A 20,764-nucleotide genomic window follows, 5' to 3' on the forward strand; every position below is an offset into this window, starting at 1 on the left:
AAAAAAAAAAAAAAAAAAAAAAAAAAAAAAAAAATCACACCTTATTTCCAAATAAGTTGGTTAACTTACAGAGAAAACCACTCAGTGTTCCCTGATGTTTCTAAAGCTTTGTGAGGTTCAAAGTACATTTTATTCCAGTTAAAGTACACAGGATGCAAGACAGGAACGAGGCTGGGACTGTGACAGTTCAAACGCATCCCCCTTGAGACGATCTTGAACTCTGAACAGAACACCTGTGCTCTCTAGAAATGTTCCATTCTTACCCTTTTAAGAAAGGAAAAAGGAACCACAATAGGACAGATGCAGGAAATCTGCTACATGAGTTTTAATTGCAACCATTTGTAACCTGCATTTCCTCCAGATACATATCTCATTTTTAAGCAGATATCCCTAATTAAGCAGAGGACTTGGTTATCACGAGGCCAGCGACTTGCAGAGTCAGGTTATCAACACTATCAAATAGCAAAAGCAACCTAAGATATTGATCCAGAATTAGAAGGCCATCACAAACTGCAAGATCCCAGGGCCAATTAGGGGACAGGGAGGAAGGATGGAAGACACCAGGACCACAGCTCTTGCATCTGAATGAGGATTCAGCATGACCCTCATCGATGTTTGCCTGGGGAGGTCTGAGATGGGCTATTTACAGCCTCCCAAGTGCAGGATGTGAGACCCACTGTGATTTGCAGCTGTATTCTCATGGCCCCTCCACCTGCCTCCTGCTGCCTCCCTAACCTAAGCAATTTACCTGGAGTGGCATGGAAGGGGAATTAAGCACAAGTCCTGTGCATTGCAAGTTAACTTGCTGTGCTACCAGGTCATCATGTCACTCTGGAGATGCCCTTCCAGACTATGAAGGTACCACACAACTTGCCCAAGTTTTAAGGGAGTCTAAGAATATGCAAAAATTCTTATTTTTGTATTCATTTTGTCTGTCAATCACAAAAGCAAAGCTTTAACATAAGGGGGATCCTGAACTACTTATGGGTTTGCATTATCATATGTCAGCTTATGGGGCACGGGGCAGCAAGTGGTTAAAAATCTGAGTACCTCTGGTCATTTGGGAGAAAAATCAGGCTAAAGTAGCACTGCCACATCCCCATGGCACTGTTAGAGATAAGGTAAGGCCCTCAGGGACAGCACCAGGGTGCTGTAGCACTGTTCTGTATTTTGGAAGAGGATCAGGGATCCTGCACCAGCCCCCTGTTTCACAGCACAGACACACCCATAACTCAGCCTGCACCTTCAGTCCGCCCACAGAATAAAACAGTATTTTCCACATCTTCAATAATTTTCTTTCCACAGTCTCAGAGTGACACACAGACATTGTTGAGAGCTTGGCAATAAATTGAAGAGGCAGGTAAATATTAAGATATTATTTGCAAACATTAAGACTAAAGCACTGAGGAGTATCTGGTCAGAAAATCAAGCCCTTCTGTCCTTCAGCCCCTTACTTTTATACATCAAAGAATTACAACACAAACAGAGAGTGCCAGAAAGCAGGCTCTGAAGCTCAGCTAAACGCTCCTTGAAACTGAAAATGAAAAGCTCACCAGTCTTACGTTGTTTCTGTTAAGCAATGCATGCTGTGGTGCTGGCTCACGGGTGAAACAAATTGCTGTTCTAAGTCTATTAAAAAGGGAAAAAAAAGGCCACCATATGGTGCTGACTGCAGTAGCTCTTAGCAGGTGAAACACATCCAGAGCTGTAGCTACTATACTTAATTATTTTGACAAATTCAGTCATTCAAGGTGGGGATTTTTTTTGTTTGGGTTTATTTGTTGTTGTTATTTTTAAATAGGTTAATGTGCTACTCCCACCTAGAAAATAACACTGGGGAGAAGAGGCTAGAGGAGGAGAAGAGAAACCACGCATCCCATGAAGATTATTTGTGTCACCCAGAGGCAGGAATGGGTTCAAGCACAGTTTGGGATACTTAGGGCATCACATCGAAGGAGAAGGATGCAGAGTGGAAGGGAGTTTCTCACACAACATCCTTGAACTCCCTCAGTACCTACCATGAGAATCTAATGAAGAAACCACAGCACTGACACCACCCCACCCAACACATCAGCATTGATGGAGATGGTGAAGCCACACAGACCTGTCCAGACCCCTGACACTCTGCTTACACCCCATGAGGACAATGTAAAAAAAAAAAAAAATATTTACAGAAGTATTTACAAGAAGATGGTCTTGGGCTTAACACACCCCAAATTATGCAAGAAGCACAAGCACAATATCTGTCCTTTGATGTGAAAGTGTGCCAAAAAACTCCTGGAATGGCTTCAGCGTGGCTGTTGTCTGACCTCAAGGTCCCTGATGTCCGGTATGCACAAAGGAATGGTCGAGAGAGAGGGATTCCAAAGAGTACCTTAAATACAAACAAGACTCCAGCCCAAGTGCTCAGAAATCAATTAACCCCATGCATAGACCAGGCACATTTCCAAGTTATTTGGTATTTAGTGTAAAGTTCCAGGGGATACTGCTGGGATCCTCCACAGCAGCACCTGCTCTTCTATTCTCCTCGCTGCAGTTCAGCATCACACACTCCAAGTGTGGCTCACATTTACAAGAATTAGATTAAGTTATTCTAACAATCTGACTTCTTCCTTTAATAACCTGCATCATTAGGAGTCAAAGACATCATTTTGTTCAACAGAAGGCCACGTGTACTTTCCCCAGTTCTCCATGGTCTGGATCATACATATGTATACCCACAAAACATTAACCTAATTCAAGCACCAAGAAATGCCCCTCTCCAATTCAAATAATCAAAAAGTCCCTATAAAAGACCCACAAGTTGGATTCACTTCTTTTTTCCCCAGGATGAAAACTTCAGGTGTATTCAGCTGATTATATTCAACATGAGCTGAGCCCCTGAGGTTCCCCAGCCCAGAGTAGTTGCCTTGATCATTTCACACCTACAAGTTGTACATTCATTTATTAACATCATCCTAAATCCAAACTCTTTAACATCTTGCAAAGGGGATACACACATGCCCCCATATACCACACATTTGAAGCAGTGATTAAGTAATTTCCTTTCCCTTCTAAAAGCACTAATTTAAATTAAAACCTTCACTAGCAGGAACAGTTAAGAACTTACCCACATCCAAACCCAGAGTGTGCATAATTTTATTTCATTATTTAAAAAATTCTTTAATTACCAGGGGCTGAGTTTTTCCTTCCCTTCATAAGATCCTACTTAAATCTTAAGGGGGGAAAAAAAAAAAAAAAAAAAATCCTTTCTGTAGACCTTCCACACTCTCACTAAATTTCTCAAAAAGCCTACAATAATTTCCCTGAATAGCTTCCAAAATGAATCCCATAAAACAGCTTCTCTCACTGGAACTGTCTGATCTGGGGGCAAGTCAAAGGATCAACTCATTACAGGGCTTATTTGGGGAAAGAAAGAAGAATCCAAAAATAAAACACCCAAGCAAAAAAAGTTTGTCACTTTAAATTCATAAACACACATTTTAAAGTGTGCATATCCTGAGCTGCAGGCGCCTTTCTGTGAGTTAGAAATTCCCCAAAACCAACACTCGATGCAGCAGCTCCTCCTCATCCCAGAAAAGCAAGCCTGACCAGGGGAAAATCCAAAAAGTAGTGAAATAGAGCCATGCCAAAAATACCAGCGGTGAAGTGTGCGTGCAGCTGATGTGGGGTGGCAGGGAGGCATCTCCAGGGCAGCCCAGGGCTCCTGGAAAGGTCAGCACAGCCCGGGCCAGCCTCCACGTGGGCATCACAGTGGAGCTCGGTGCGTGTGTGCAGCAGGGACTGGGGAGAGCTCAGGGCACACAGAACACAGCTGGGGAGGCACAGGAGCCAAACTGGAGTGGGCACTGGTCAACAGAAGCCTTTCCTTGCTAGAACCACTTGCAAGGTGCTGCCACATCCCAGCATTGTCCCAGCTGACAAACCCCAGGTGACAAACTGAACAACACCTGGAAAAAAGGGACACCGGTAAGTTTTGGTTAAAGTTGTTCTGCTACTTTAATTCTATCGCAGAATAACCCAGATTATGAGCTCCTTTTCCTGTACATTTCAACAAATAAAATCCCAATGTTTAAAAAACTGTTTTTCAACAAATAAAATTCCAATATTTATCAAACTATTTACCATATCCATGTTTGGTATGGTAACCAAGTGAATTCCCAAATCAGCTTAGCTATTTAACGTATTGTGGGCACACCTTTTAAATCATTAATTCCACTGAACACAAGACAAGGTTCTAAAAGAGCTGCACACTCTTAGGTGCACAGGCTGATAAATTATCGTGAACTTGTGAAAAGCAGCTGAAGTTCTGTGAAAAATCAGTGTCATCACCTGGTCACAGACACCCAGAGGGGACTGAGTAGCAGAATCAACGTGTCATCTCCACACCTCTGCAGTGTGATGATGTGTGGCATGCTTTGCTCCTCAGAGCTCTCTCACCACAACCTTTCCCATAACCTTCCCTCAGCATGGAGCACTGGGGATATAACCAGCACTGGTGTGTACCCTGTGCTGCCCAAGCTCTTCATGGAGAACAAAGGCCAAGCCTCACAACAACAGAATAAAACAAATGTGTTACCCAAGCGAGAAAAACCAACACCTAAAGCAACTGCAGGATGAGACTGAATCCTACACACCTCTTTTACAGCCAGCTGGTCTCCCCCATGCCTCCAAAGTCATTAAAATATCCCTTATAAAGGAGAACACACTGCACAAGAGCAAGTCACAGGGCACATGTTCCAGCACAGCGTTGCTCTGTTCTTTATCTGGACTTGGGTGAGTAGATGAAGCATCAATGTGTCACACCACAACTGCTCCAGCTGCAGCTGTCAGACTCAGTACAACCCCTGAACGGGTTCCATTCCCCCCAGTACACCTGCAGTTAATCCAGGATCCAAGAGCACACTTTTCCACAAGCAGACCTTCCCACAGGACTGCAGCTACTGCTTCTGGGGGACAACTCAATCTTCTGTTTGATAAATTTTCACATTAAACTGAGTTCAATGCCCAGAGCTTCTTGCAAGAGTTCAATGCCCAGAGCAGACTGACAAATTCCAAGTCCATGCAAAGAGAAAGGTGGGATGTTTTACCACTTAGGGAATGAGAAGCTGGAGAGAAGACCATCACGAGGGATCTGTGGGCTGAGCAGAGGGACAGGCACAGACACACACACAGCTAGGAAATACAAGACTAAGAACTTCACCCCAAATTAAAATATTTAGACAGCTCCAAAACTGACTAACCACCACTCCTATCTTTACTATAAAGGACATAACCTTCAACTCTTTGACCACAAACAACTCAATCTCTTAAAAATTTCCTACAGGGAAATGCATTCTTGAATCAGATCTGAGCATGGCTCAGAATCTCAGCTCTCTTTGTTCCAGGATGCTGCAAGGATGAATCTGGGCAGGGGTTGGAGGGAGAGTGTTATGAGCAAGCTGGCTCTACTGATTTCTTGTAAATACCATAATAATGAACACTTGACCATAATCGATGAGTTGGACACGAAGAGAGAAAATAACTTGTACAGAAATGAGTGCTTTTAAGGGCTTCTTGAACATCAAATGGGAGAAAACATTTATGAATTTTCCATCATGGTGTGAAGCATCGTGTCAGGCAGGATCAACCCCATAACATTATTTTGTGACAACACATGTAAATGGTTTTAGCATTCTCAGTCCCTCCAAAGAGAGAGCAAAGACTACCCAAGCCATCTGAGAGTTCAGAATTGTTATAGGGCCTTTGAAGACATTATCTGCACACTAATCATATATTTTCTCATGGAAGCATTTTACAATTTGAAGTACCATATTCATACAGCACATTTTGCCTTCCACAATTACCTCTGAAAAAGCCACTGAAAAATTATACACTGTGTAGACAAGCATATATCTAAATGATATGCATGTCTAACAGAAATAGATTATTTTCAAGGGGTCCTAAACCCAGCTTTTCCATTTGTTCATGCAACTCCATGCAATAATAATTTATGTGTAAGACTCTATGCATTTCAGTTAGATGCACACAACTGATAGGCCTGTTTGCTCATTTTTGCATCTTTATATAAAAAAAAATAAAGATAAATAGTTTTTTAAAGGTATTACTTCAGGCTTCTTTTAAAATCACACACACGTGCATGCGTGTGCACACAACCACCTTGTTCAGGACTCAAAGAATCAGTCCTGCAAATCCTGCAGGAAGTGATAAAAATAAACTAAGGTACAATAATGCTGGTTTGACACTTCGATCCACCCAAAAGAAAAACTTACTTGTCATCACAGGAAATCTCCCTGATTGCCTGTTCAAAAAAAAAAAAAATACTGCTTAATATCCAAGGGTACAGCGGATAATGAATGGAAGTTGTCAGGGGGGTTAGGAAATGTTCAGGCAAGCTGCACAGGAAGTGTTGGGCTCCTGCTTATTCCAGAGCTCAGCCACCCCGTGAGCCGGGCGTTAGAGCAGCGAGCTCTCCGCTGCTTCTGTTTGCTCTTAATGAACTCCCAGGCAACAACACCCCACTGCAAACACATTGGGGCAGCAAGAAAAACCTGGAGGTGCTTTCTTTGATCTTTGTCACACCTGAAAATCTCCAGACTGAGCAGCAATAAATTGGTAGAACTTCAACCGAAACACAAGGGTTTCAATTGACTGCAGCCCTACTTGGTACAGGGAGCCTGAGAGAGACCTGCACCTGCAACAAACCCCAGGAACCACAAAAACCAGGAACCACAGCTTTGAACCTGCAAAACACCCCAGGAACCACAGCCCTGAATCTGCAACAAACCCCAGGAACCACATGAGCCACAACTGACCCCAGGACAGGGTGAGGGAGAGGCGAGACAGATTTTGATTTCATCTGATTTCATGGATTTATTAACTTCCAGGATTATTCAAGACAAAATATTTAAAAAGAAAAGGCATGTGAAGATGCAGCAGTTTTTTTAGCAAGTCTGGTGTATTTATAGACAGCACATAACTCCTAAACCTACAGCAGTTCTGTGGGACGGATAGGAGAAGGCTACCTATAATTCCTCATCCAAATTTCCTTTCCACACTTCTGTTTTCATCTTGGCCTCTTACTGTTCATAGTGACCAGTTATACAGAACCAAGCAGAAAAATCATGACTTTCTTTACATTTCAGTGCCACAATGTCTCAGGAGGGAGCAGCATCACCTCCTGTCCCCACAGAGATCCTGTCTGTTCCCCAGTTCCTACAAACACCACTGACCCTGTCCTGGTGCTGGACAGAGAGAGGAGAATACAGACCCCCTAAATCACAGAATGCAGCTGCCTTTAATAATTTTCCTAACACAAGGAAATTAGATTAATCCCATAATCAAAGTCCATGTCCAAAAAGCCAAGGCTTTCCTCCAATAATAAGCTGGCATCTGTAAAACCACATGGCACAATAATGCAAGGTTTAATTTTCTTCTGTGCTTTATCATGGAGAGGGGAGAAAAATCTCCCTTCAATGCCACATTCATGGGGCACCCTTGATCCTTGGGTTCTTACTGAAGTAACTGAGTTTCGATGCACCGGCAGGAAGAATCTCCAGATGGGCTTTCAGTAACTCATTAAAAAAAAAAAACTTTTAAAACCCACACACAAACAAAAATCCCCCAAACTCACAGCATCTTTTAAATTTTCTTTGTCTGTGAGGAGTGCATTAGATCAGATAAGGGATATTAAATGGCCTTTAAGCCTGACAGCAAAGAGCAGCTCTAATGGGAGTCCCAAATTGCGCTGCCAGCAATCCAGTGTACTTACAAAGCAGCAACATCAAGATGCCAGAACAGTGCCATGACCTATATTTCCTGCAAACCAATTTTCTTCTTTGTAGGGTGGATGGAAAGAATCCAACTGCTATTTAAGTTCCTTTTCTTTCTGATGGAACTATGCTTTATCATACACATTTTTCCCACACCCAACTTTTCTGTGCCCCACAGCTTTTAAAGCAGGAATTATCTACTGTCTATTTATTTATTATAAACAGTAAATACTGCAAAATCATGTTTAGGCCGCAATTATCAGGTGAGACCAGAATTCTTCATATCTCATTTCCACACTTTTAAAAGAAACCAAGACCCTTAAAGAGCAATCTTAGCAGCAGAACAGTGTTATAGTGGGATACAGGTCACACGTTCCAAGGAATTTCTGTGGATTCATTACTGATGACACCCAAATTTCCAACATTCGTATTTATCAAAGTAAGGGGTTTATTCTTTTGCTTATTCCCATACTATGGGGGAAATTGTATCCTTTAGGAAGAACATTAAAATCAAGACAACATTTTTAGAAGAAAGGAAGTATCTCTGTCCAATTTCTTTGACCCCCACTGCCTTGTGATACCCTCCATTTTTGCCTCCAAAGAAGGAACTTTGTTCATTTGTTATACACACTCTGCTCAGAGTGGTCAACAGAACACCTGAAAGGATTCATGATAAGCTTGTTTTCACCACCCCACCCCCCTTACAGCTAATCCTTGCCAAATGCAAACTCTCCCCCTCAGGCAGGGAAATTTGGAAAGGGAACACCTGATACAGCTTTTATTCCAAAATCGTCTCACGTGTGTTGAGTGTCAGAAAGAGCCATGTTGTGCCACAGCACCCACTTGTCTCGGGAAAATTGAAATCGCTCTGTGTCTAACACTTTGAATGATTTCCCAACTTCTCACTTGCCCCATCTGCTCCTCTCAGCTCAGTTTGATTTGTTTTAGCCTTTGTGTCTGCAGTGGCACCAACAAAACTGCAGCATCACTGCAAGCTCCTCTGCTATGGAGAAGTGCCAAGGCTCTCAGATTCAGCCTCCTCCAAGAGAAAAGCACCAAAAAAATAAGATCCCTGTCTCATTCTGTCATCTCTCCCATCCTCCAACAATCACAAGCAGCTCTCCTGCTCCAATGCTGAGCTCTAAAATAATATCCCACCTACAAGATAACCAACATTACAATTACAAATCAGATGTCCACAGAATACAGAAAAGCACATGAATGCCATATCTCAGCCCCAATTTTACTTTTTTAATTGCCCCAATTAGCTCAGGAATTAAGTAAAAACTACTTGAGTTTATGTAGGATTTTGTTTCTGTGCTGTTAGTATGGTACTTAAAGACCTTTAAAGCACAAATACCATCTACTGGCCAACATTTAAGAAACTGGGATTCTGAAATCAGATACAGAACTTTTAAATAGACGGGAAAACAGATTAAAACAATAGGAGATACACAACATGAAAGGGGTTTTTTGGTTAAGACAGTGCACAAGGTGGGCAATCACAGTGCTGCCCCTGAACTGCAATAGAATCTGGATACACCCACTCAAGGTTTTTAAAAGGGCCTTAAAGATGATGGAAGCAAGATCTTAGAAATAAGCACATGGGAAAAAAAGCCACAATCAGCTCATGGAAGTCTCCATTAAAAACCACTCAACTCAGACTGAGCAGAATCTTAACAAAAGAAACTAAAAAACCCCAGACTCACACTCATTCATATTCCCACAGACTTAAGAGTCAGCAACCACTGACTTAGACCAGTGAGGGCCCACAAAGATGCAGATGTAGCTGTGAGAAGGGAATCACTCCAAGACTTTCCCTTGGGAGCCGCCGAGGACTGAATACATCATTTTGTACAGAGAAAAACAACTGATGGGGAACAGCCCTCACAGCTTACACCCTGACCTGTGTTTGTGTCACTGTGAGCACCAGGCTGAAAACAGCTCAGAACTCTGAGACAGCAGTCTCAAGCTGCCTTAGGTTTACTCAAAAGGAGGTCTCAAGCTCAGTGAAAAAATATTTAAACCTCTCCAAAACCTCAGCATTCACTTCTTCAAGTGCAAAGTACCAACAACACAGGTGGCTTGGCCTGGTGTTTGCTGGAGATGTTCAGGATGGATCAGGTAACCAGGAATTCCTGCTTTTCTTCAGGAAAGCACACAGTGAGGTACCAACACACACCACCCCTGGCACCAGCTCCACCCTGCTGAATCACTTAGCTGGAATTCCTCACAGTGCCCTCAGTGGGATATTATTTCCCCAGTGCTCATTCCCTCCTTCTGGTGAAGCTAATGAAACCTAGCTTTACATTCAAAAGAGGGATGGCTACAACATTAGCAAAGAGAAGTCATTAAACACTGCAGCAAACTGAGCAGCCAGTCACAAAGGAGGGCTGGTCCTGAATTTGGGAACGGTGTTCAGCAGTCATTGGGAAGTAAATGAGGCAGAAAGTGAGTTAGCCAGGGAACTGCAGAGCTGGGAGCACAATCAGGTGTGCAAGCTACAGGGGAAGCAAAGGTGAACAGAACCAGAGAGCCAGCATTGACATCTGCAAGGTAAAATACCATGTTTGCAACGAGAAGAGAAATCTCCCTGGCAGAAGAGGCTGGCTGTGGCATAAACTGCTCCTGTGACAGCCTTTGGCACAGCAGTGAGCGTGTGTCCATACTGCTTCTTCAGTAAACAGGGCAAATAAATCAGGAGACATATCAAATTAATCAGCTTCAATGGCCATGCCACTTTTCCTTCACAGATCACAATTTCGCCCATCTCTGTTCCCATTTGCTGTCAGCTAGAAAACGTTATTCCAATCCCTAGTTTGTATTTTTGAAATCAGGGCTCTGTGATCTCCTTGCCACTCTTAGCAGCCATGATGTACAGCCTGACTCCAATGAGGAAATCTTATTGGGTTACTGCTTTGTTCCACAACACCCTGAAAGAAAATCTGCCAGCCAAATGTCTCCAGCCAAATGCAAAATACATTATTAATGAAATTAGAGCGAGGAACCTTTTTGTATGCCGCTTTTATTAAATAATTCCAAGCGGCTCCGTTGCGCAATTACAGCATCTGAACTTTGCTTTTTAAATGTTGCCATATGTAATCTCCACTGTGTTTGCACTTGAAATGGTAATCTGAAGGCAACAGAGTCGGTAATAAGTGGAATTATTAATAAACTCTATTCCAGATCCTCCCACTAACAAATATACCCTAGGGCCTTGCATAAGGTGACATTCTTACTTTAACATTAAAATTAATATTATATTTCTTCAAAATTTGCTTACAAAAAGTTACAGAAACAGACGAGCATTTCCACAGAAAAACAACCAATTTCAAAGACAACCATTTAGAATTAAAACTCCTTCCTCAATCTCCAGAATTAGAAAGAATTGGGCAAACCATAACCCACAGGAACAACAGTGATGTTTAGCCCAGATCATTTCTCCACAGGGGAGGAATTGCTGGTGGCCTGTGATGGGCACGAGATGACCTGAGCTTGTGCAAAGTAACCTGTAAAGGAAAGAGGCAAAAATGTAAAGGAAATGAAGAAAATGTCTGGTCAGCTCATATCACCATCATCAAGGAAGGGTTCTGAGTTGCTCACGGAATTGGTAATGGGGCACGTGGCCTTCCATGTCTCAGTAACCTGTGCAAATCTGGCTCAAACTGATAATGATCAAACCTAATTACAGTCTGACAGCCCTCAGTGGCTTATGCAGTGCTTAAGATTTTATCACAAGTCTCATGATATTTAGTGTTCTTCTTAAGCCCTAATTCCTCATGTCAAGCAATTACCCAAGATTCTCCACTTCCAATAAAAATGGAGTTTCCATGCTGTGGACATGGAACAAAGCTTCAAACATGACCTAAATGAAATCTAATGGTTTCTAAACTTTTTTTTTTTTTTTAATATATACATTTAAAATTCTGCTGGGTCCCTCTATGAGCTTTGTTCAGCTGTAGAGCCAGGTGCAGATGGATACAGACATATCCAACACAAGCACTGGATAAGAACAAGCAGCTCCAGCAGAGAGATCATTACACTGTCAAACACCAAGGGTAGAGCACCTATCAGCAAGTAAGGGAAATAACAGGCTTAAACCAAAGTCACTGCTTAAACCCACAGCAAAATAAATCACCTGCACAACCCCTTACTGCAGTTTTCTACACCTCTGCTACACTGGGTGCCTTGCTAGAAGGTAATACCTCTCCTCCAACACTGCTGCCTGTTTCTTAGAAGCATCTTCTGCTCTGTCCCATACTCAAACAGCTTTGACTCAAGAGAAACCTGGGTGGCAGCAGGGGAGAGATGAACTGCTCCACACTGGCTTTTGGCTGAGCTCTTCACCTGCGTGAAAGAAATCCTTTCTGGCTGGGAGCAGAGGGCCAGCTGGCCCTGGTGCAGCAACCTTGGCTCCCTGGCAGGCACCAAGAGCACACACATTGAGATGATTCACCAGAGCATATCTGTGAGCCTGGCATGTCTATGTCAGAAGCAGTGTCACCCCTAGTCTGGGTCCTCGCTTCCACCACAAACTTTTCCAGGAGATTCTTTGGTCTGTGTCAGCTTTCAGCACCTTCAACATCCCGACACACTGAGCTTTCCCACAGAACATCACCTGTGTGAGGTGTCTCACTTGTGGGTGCTGCCTGCTCATGCTCTATGACACCCTTCAGTCCGTTAAATGACTCCTAATCACACTCAGTTCTCCAGAGGGTTTTAATAGGTCTTTCTCAGAAGTCCTCTCTTTTCTGGGCTAACCCACTCCTGTTCCTCTCTTATGCTGGGCTGACATGAAAGCTTTGTCTAGTGTAGATCAATTGCACCCAGAAGACAGACATTCAGCTAAAAATCTCTCTGTTTTGCTCCTGTAAAACAGTTCTTGCCTTCCTAACGTACCTGTACAACCCAAACCCAGCACAGCAGTCCAGAACCTTTGACAGCAGGACATTTACCTACTTATTCCACTTTTTTTTCCCAGATTACACTTCGAAGACACAACTGTAGAGAATTCAAATGACATAGCTCAGAAGGAAAATTAGATACACATGACTTGTAAATTGAGATGTCCCTGGCCTTGGACCAGGGAAACCTCTAAGTCCATCACATCAAACCAGCAGGCAAGAATTTTGATAATGCAATGAGAAAGCTGGTAAAGCTTTAATCCCTGATCTGCAGCTACAGCCAAAAGGGGGAATATTCACTGCAACTCTTCTGTCTCCATTCTACCCATGTTGGACTTGATTCCTAAAGGAACCTCAAATCTGCATAATAAAAACTGAAACAGTTTCAGACACTATGGACAGCTGACCTTTACACAAAACGATTCTATTTCAGTGATGTGTCAGAAACGATGCACTGCTATCCCACACGTGTTAGGTTTCATAAGGACAGCAGGGATGCTCCATGGTTTCCCTTTTCCTCCCCCACAGATTTCCATGGCTTCGAGAAAAGTAACATATTTACTCTCTCAAAGTGGGATTACGATTTGAGAAGGTAATGTCCTGATCCCATTTTTTCCAAACTCTCACTGAAAATTCACAATTACATGTCCACTAACCACAGGGCAACTGTTGGAAGGTCTTTTGTATGGAAAACCACTGTGAAGCACCTGTGATTTACCCAACCCCAGCACAGGCCATGGACAGCCTGCTCTCAACCCTAATGCTTTACTTCAACTCTACACAGACCTCCAGTGGACCAAAGCCTTTTCCATATGAAAAATGCTGAACTAATATAATTTAAAGCAAGAATTTAAGCTCATTTGAAGGGCTGCAAAGCCAAGTGTAGGCTATTTCAATAGTAAAGTTGCAAATCTCAGTTTAGCCTCAGTTTACTGAAGGCTTTTAAAAGTTAAATCTATATAAATCAATCCTAATGTCAAAGATGTTTCTGATAAGGGCCTGTACCAGCTTAAGAGCATATGGAAAAACAAATCAATTTAAAGTGAGACTCGTTCAGTGATCATGTACATCTCAAAACTGTGACTGAAGGGACTTTGGTCTATTGACAGTAATCACACACTTTAACACAAGCCCGACATCACCTCTTCATTCACCAGACAAATAAAATTTCATGTTGGAAAACAGTAATGACAACAGTTAATATTTTCAGTAATAAGTTATCCTCACAGAGAGCACTTGACCTTCATTGTAATTTCCACACAGCTTGCAGTAAACCACCTGAGTGTGTATAAAATGTAATGAATAAAGAAATATTAAAAACGATAGAATGTTATTAAAGTCGGTCACAATTCAAACAGCACAATTACTGAAAAAACAATGTTTGAAACTACATCATTCCCAATCCTTCTCACACTGGATGAGCTACTCTATAATTTATTTTGCCTAACAACAGCTTCTGTCCATATTGTCTCTCTTTATCCCCAAAGACTCTATCAATGCAGCCCACTGTGCCACATGACAGCACAATGCCCACATGAGGCATGAAATGTCACAGACCACAGCTTTACACCTGGCCAACATAATATATTCATCAAATTCTTTCATGCAGTGGAAACATTTGTCGTTACTTTGTGGGACAAGCTACAAGAAACAGATGGAATTGGCACTTTATTTACATGGGGGGGTCCATAAGCAAAATCGCTTTGTTTATGAGAGACAAAACCCAGCCTTACACAGCTAAGAAGCCTTCTATCAAACATTGCTATTTTTAAAGGATGAGTTAGGGTGGTTTCCTCTGAGGCTTTTGGATGACAATCATGATTCCTTTCGCCCCTTAACATTATATTCCACATATTCTGAACATCTTTAAAAGCTCAGAGTGGGGCTTTTTATTCACATTCTGAGAGAAGATAAACCTAATTAAGAGCCATCTGTAAGTTAAAGCAAATCTGACAGTAACAGAATGGTGAAACTCTCCCCAGCATTCACCCCTGTGAAATCCCACAAATTCTGTAGGAAATGCACCACAGCAAGTCAGAGTGGTCAGCTCTTTAAATTTAACCAGAAATTCAGGATGAGTGAATGTAGATATTGGCTTTACCCATCCTCCCACAGACCACAAAACAACCTAAACTGTCCACAAAGACACAAAAATGAAGAAAGAAAATCCTTGGATATAAAATATATCACTTGATACATTATGAATATTTTGAGTGATTTTGAAACAGCATTTTAAATTACTGACATTGATGTTACCCTGAGAGTTTTGGGGAAATTTTCTATATAAACAGTAAAATCTTTGCTACAAAGAGAGTATTAACCCTGTTAACTTCTAATTATTGGTGTTGCACATAAGTATCAGTGGCATGTGTGGGTTAGAAGCACAGCCTACCTATATTTGATCTTGCAGGAAAAGAAAATCTCAGGACAGGTTTTCCAGGAGAAAAAAGAAAGGAAAAAAAGAAGTATCTACTACTACATTGCTCTTTTTGTTAACAAAATTATACAGTAGAGTCTGGATGCATATCTAATTTTATCTCCCAGCATCTGCCACTGCTTCATGACCTCTAAGAGAGTCTGCAAGCACATTGATAAACAGATTAAAAGGTAACTCAGTGGATACAGAGCAATCCTCTGAGTTCCCAGAATGATATTTGACCAAATCACACCAAACACGCCATCCCTAAACCTCCAAAAGAAGAGGAAGCCCCTTCTCCCCCGAGAAGCAAACACCATCCTACTGTTTTCCTTGCCTGAATACCAAAAAGCACTAATATAAAAACACATTTGTAACTGGACACTGATTTTTTACAGAGGAGAAGTGCCTGTTTGCTTGTTTGTTTCAGGAAAGATTCAAGTTCAGACAGCTAAATGGAAAATTGTGATTGTAGAGAAGAAAATACTTTATGCATCAACTCCTTTCTCCTGGAACGCCAGTTTCAGTAAGATTTATCATATTTAGTATTGACAGATGATTCTTCCATCCATTAGTCCTCATAAAACAGGGGAGAGTCCCAGCACCCTGGTGCTTAGGGAAGGGGGGAAATATGCCCATGGTAGGGGGTCAGAACAAGTTGATCTTTAAGGTCCCTCCCAACCCAAACCATTCTGTCACTCTGTGCCACGGCCAGTTGAACCGGAGGGAAGCTTCTCCATATGAAGACCTTTTAAATTGGAACTGGGCTTTGATGTGCAATGCTGAGTATTGGGATTTCCTTCTGACTTAGCAGCCCAGGGTGAAGAAAAACCCCAGCCATGTGGAACTGCCAGGCAGGTGTGCCCAGAGAGCCCTGACCCTGTGGGAGGAAAGCAGATTAAGTAAAGCAACTCATCCTGAAGGAAGGCAAAGCATTCACTTCATCCTCATGAAGAAGTGAAAGCTCAGGCTTTCAAATGAGATGTAAAATAGAGCCCTGACCATTCATCGTCATTAAAGATCCCATGAAAATTCCCACAAGAGCAAAAATGTTAACTAACATGTCCTGGCCAATATCCAACTCGGATAATTGCATTCTGCTTCCTAAATTCCCCTTGCAGTTTCAATTGGATTAGTTTTTCTTCATTTCTCTTCCCTAAACCCCTCCTGCATAATGTTTCCAGCCCGGAATGGCTGCTGCATTCCACTCCAGAGGTGCGTGAATTATCAGTGCTGGGCAATCCCAACATACATTTTGGATATATTAGTCAGGGAAAACACTCTCTGAGCTGGAGTAATCCCCTCACCTCTCACTGAGGAGCATTTAACTTTACAAATGAGAAATCCCTGTGATGTTAGTAAGACTTTTTTCTTTTTTTTTTTTTCTCTCTAAAATATTGCCCTGCAAGGAATGGTACCAAACCAGCCTCCTGCCAATTAGCTAAGTCCTTTGCTGGGCCATATCCTCAGCTTGAGGAGCCAGCTGCACTTGCTTTGACTTCGGTAGAGCTCTGCTACATTAAAACAGGAGTAAATATTCATACAGTGTTTTTTTCACTAAGTCACTCATGTTTAAATGTTGGAAGAATCAAAGGAGTTGGCTGTTGAATGCATCAATCTGCAGATATAAAAGAGGAATATCAGAATGTATTCTCATCCTTTTTAACTGGCTTGCAAATCTTAATGCTATTTTAAAAGGAACTTGGAGGTTCTTTAACTTGGCATACTGATGAAAAATGGAAGTGCTGTGAAATATGAATCTCCTGTTGTGTGCTACATGTATTCTGCTGTAAATACGCACAATAGTGTAGAAGCAAACTGCAAAGTCCTGACCCAGTGCATTTTATGGAACAGGAGGAGCAAAGGTGATTTATGTGCATAAAAGCAAAAACTGACAAGCCCTTGATTTTCTTGCAGAACAATCCCAAAATGACTGTCAAGACTGCTTAGGTTTTTTGCCCTCTGCACTTCCTGTAATAGGACCATTTTATCCAACATGCTGTTTTATAGACACTGTGTATGGGGTCATTTCCACCTGCTATCCAGGTTACTCCAAAGAATACTTCTCATTCCCCCTCCCAAGAGCTCTTAGCAGCAGTTGAGATTGGCTTGTTTTCACTTCCAGCCTGCTCCTGCATCTCTGGTTAAGCATAAACCCACAAGCATGCCACTTATTCCTTCTTTAGAGCTCTGATAGCAGAAGGACATCCTTAAAAATCCAGGAGAGCAATGGTACTCAGAAAAATGGGGAACACAGGGAATAAGCCCATTCTGGGATTTTCTCCTGAATATCCTAACCCTCCTGCTTTGCCCCTTGTAGGAGGTGTCACTGTGAAGACATCCCTATTTGTCAGCTCCACGCTGGGCTGGCTGCAGCATCATTCTTAATTCCCTTGAAAAAGTGTGGCTGGAAAAGGGGGATGGGAAACCTCCAACAGCACCCTACTTCTGCAGCAAACACTCCTAGCAAAGGGTATGGAAATGGGTGGGGAAATTAAAGGTACCAGAAGGTGAATACCAGGCTACAGCATGACTGAGGCTCACCTGATGAGCACAGATGGATCTGCAAAGGGATTTTAGGTCAGCATCAGATGGTTAGAGAAGCACAGACCATGGTCCTGATCTGCAGCATGCACATGAATTTGATAAGGAGAGAGCTGATCTCCAGAAATCACTGACATTTTTTGCTGCTTGTGTACTGCCATTCTGGGAACCAGCCTTGACTCCAGCTCAGCTCCTTTTGCACACAGTAGCTGACATCCACACGGGAAATGACACCTCTTCTCCACCACAGACCCCTCTGTTCCCATGGTTTTGCTCCAGTGGAGAAATGGGCTTAAGATGGAGAACTTTGAGGTTTGCATCCTTATGATAAGTAGTGCTTGAGATTATCTGGCATTTACAGCAAACACAGGATGGAAAGTTTAGTCCTGACACTGAAATTGAATTTCAGAAGTGTACAACTGTCCATCAGTGGCCTTGGTTCCATGAACAACCTGAAAAAAAGACTGGAGTAAGATGTCCCTTTCAGCCACTCCTTCCTTCCCACTTTGGTTTCTTTTTAAGACTACCCTGTGTGGAGTGGAAACATTTGCACTCCTCTGAAACAGTCACTGCCACAACAATCAATAAGAAATTAGCATGACTACAGGAACAGAATCTTGGGATTAGAGACATCTAAAAATGGATGGACTTCCCTACCTTCCTCTCTGCATCTTGAGGAACCCTTCCAAAAACCTGACTGCAAACATTTTAATTCTCTGTCAGCTCTCTGGAGAAAGTCATTACAGAGGCAAAATTACAGAGCACCAGGTGCCACTCTGCAATAAGTGTCTGTCAGTCAAGCAGGTGTCACCCTGCAGTCACCCTGAGCACTCCCAGCCTCCAATCCAGAAAAAGGGTGCTGGGCATGGACAGCTTGCTTGGACCACTGCTTGAGTGATCAGGCCAAAGCTGTAATCAGCCAGTCAGTGGCACAATAGCTTAATTCTTTATTTATTAGTCTGTCTCCCCTTTCTGGTTCAAGCAGTTTATACACTTAATTCAATTTTAAGAGCTATGTGTTTGTTTACTAGAGCAAACAAAAACCAGTAATGAAGAGCTGTAGTTTAAGAGAAGTAACCAACCTGCTTGTCTTCTGCTCAGAACTAAATTTTTAGCACCAAATATTGACATTAAGAGCTTAGTTCCATGCCTGCTTTTCACACGTCCCAAGCACACACCAGAGAATTTGGTGTGAGATCGCAGAAGAATAGGTGCTGACCTGTGCTTTCAGCATGACATCCCAAAGAAACCATCTAAAACCTAGCAGGGTTCCTCAGAGCGAACCTTAATCAATCAATTTGCCAACACCATCAACCTCAGGAATCTTCTTTCCCTTTCATCTCTAGTCTTCCTTGCAGCACCACAGAGAGAGTAAACCGTACACAGAAGAGAATGATGGTATCATCTACCACTGCACTCTGCTTGGTTAAGGAAAGGTATTCAAGCTGCAGACCTCTCTGTCAATTGAAGGTAGAAAGAGGAAGTAAAAAAAAAAAAAAAAAAAAAGACAGAAAAACCTGTTGCAAAAAAAAAAAATTCATCACAAATAAAGCCTTGGAATTGGAACTTTGCTTCTTTAGCTTTTGGGTTCAGATTTACCACCCACATGAACATCTACAAGCAGTTTAACACCACAATTAAGAAAGCACAATCAATTCAGCCCAGATTCCTTAAATCCAACATAATTACTTCCCATAGAACTACTGAAGTCTACTGAAAACGTAGCTGCAGCATTAGAGGGTTATTTGCTCCAAGGACCTTTTTAATATGGCTGTATTGTAATACTGCAGTGCAAGAGCCTCTCCAGCCATAAAAAGAAATTTAGCTCAGAAACACAACTTGTGGGCAATGAAAAACACATTTGCTCCAATTTGCCATCATTTAATAATAGCATTATTTAACAAGATCAGTTAAAACAACCAGCCTCTGAAGACACAGCAGTGCACTTCTTCTCACGAGACTCCGAGGGCACTGAAATGAAATTCATTCTGCAAACCAAACACTCAAAGCAGCCAGCACCACTAGAAAGACCACATTTAAAAGGGAGAAAAACATTTAGTGACTGACCAGAAAAAGAGAACCCCTCTCTATATCCCCAGACATGCACATTTTACTTTAAAGCTGCTATCTATTTCACTGGCAAGGAAAATAACAGTCTTCCCCTGGAAGTAACATATTTGTCATTACACTTCCATTTCCATTCAAAATCAAGAACACACTGAATTTGCACACATGGGGAAGCAGCTACCAAGATCTGGGTGTATTCTGTATCACATCACTAGTCAAACCCCATATATCCTCACATAATTATTTTCTTACAAGGTTATGCCTAATTGGCCACTAACCTCCCTGATTAATCATCTACACTACAAGAAGGCGTTGAGAAAAAGGCAGAAGGACAACAAAATATTTATTCGGGCTGTAAATATTAAACCAAGAGAGGACAGCTGGTTCAAGTTGCCCCTTCCCGGCTGGCATGCAGAGCTGGATGGCGAGAAAACCCTGCTCGAGAGTCTCACGCACACAGACACACACACATAAATAAGAAAGGAACCGGTGTCTCACGTTCATTCCCAGCGCGGCCCGGAGATGCTCACTACGGCTCTAAGTTGCCCGTGCCCGGCTCTGGAAGTGTTAAATCCCCGCGCACGGCCCCGAAGCGCGGCTCCTGCGGGCGAGCCGCCGCTCGCATCCCCGCTCGCACGTCCCAGCCGCGCAGTTGTGGCCGGCAGACGAGGCGGCACCGCGCTGCCCGGGCATCCCTCCCCGCCTCCTCGCCGGCTCCGCCGCGCCAGCGCCTCCCTCCCGGCGGACAAACTTTGCGCTCAACTCCGCCGAGCTCCGCGGGGCGCCGGGACCCGCTCCGCGCACGACGGCGGCGGCGGGAGAGGGGCGGCCGCGGGCGGCTCCCCCCGCACAGCCCCGCGGTTCCCCGCCGCCTCCTCCTACCTGCAGCCGGCGCCGCTCCCCGCAGCGCCCCGCTCATCCTCATCCTCATCCTCATCATCCTCCTCCTCCTCCTCCTCTGGCGGCGGGCAGGCTGCGCGCCCCGGTGCCTCGCTCGCTGCGCCGCGCTGCTGGCGCGGAGCCTGCGCGGGCGGAGGCGGCTCCGGGCCCGCGGCGGCAGC

The 20,764-nt window shown here is 43.1% G+C and overlaps 1 protein-coding gene across 1 annotated transcript in view; it reads right to left on the reverse strand.

The window, feature by feature from the left end:
- Window positions 1-20,359, reverse strand: part of DAB1 (DAB adaptor protein 1) — a 417,412-nt gene extending 397,053 nt beyond the window's left edge. The window contains exon 1 of the mRNA XM_042030795.1: window positions 20,202-20,359. The gene's annotated coding sequence lies outside the window, so the exon portion shown is untranslated. The remainder of the gene's footprint in view (window positions 1-20,201) is intronic.
- Window positions 20,360-20,764: the final 405 nt, after the last annotated feature.

The sequence above is a fragment of the Corvus kubaryi genome, unplaced genomic scaffold (assembly GCF_017639235.1).
Source record: "Corvus kubaryi isolate FWS band 111438036 unplaced genomic scaffold, C.kubaryi_AGA036_p1.0 37334, whole genome shotgun sequence".
In the NCBI taxonomy this organism is placed as follows: domain Eukaryota; kingdom Metazoa; phylum Chordata; class Aves; order Passeriformes; family Corvidae; genus Corvus; species Corvus kubaryi.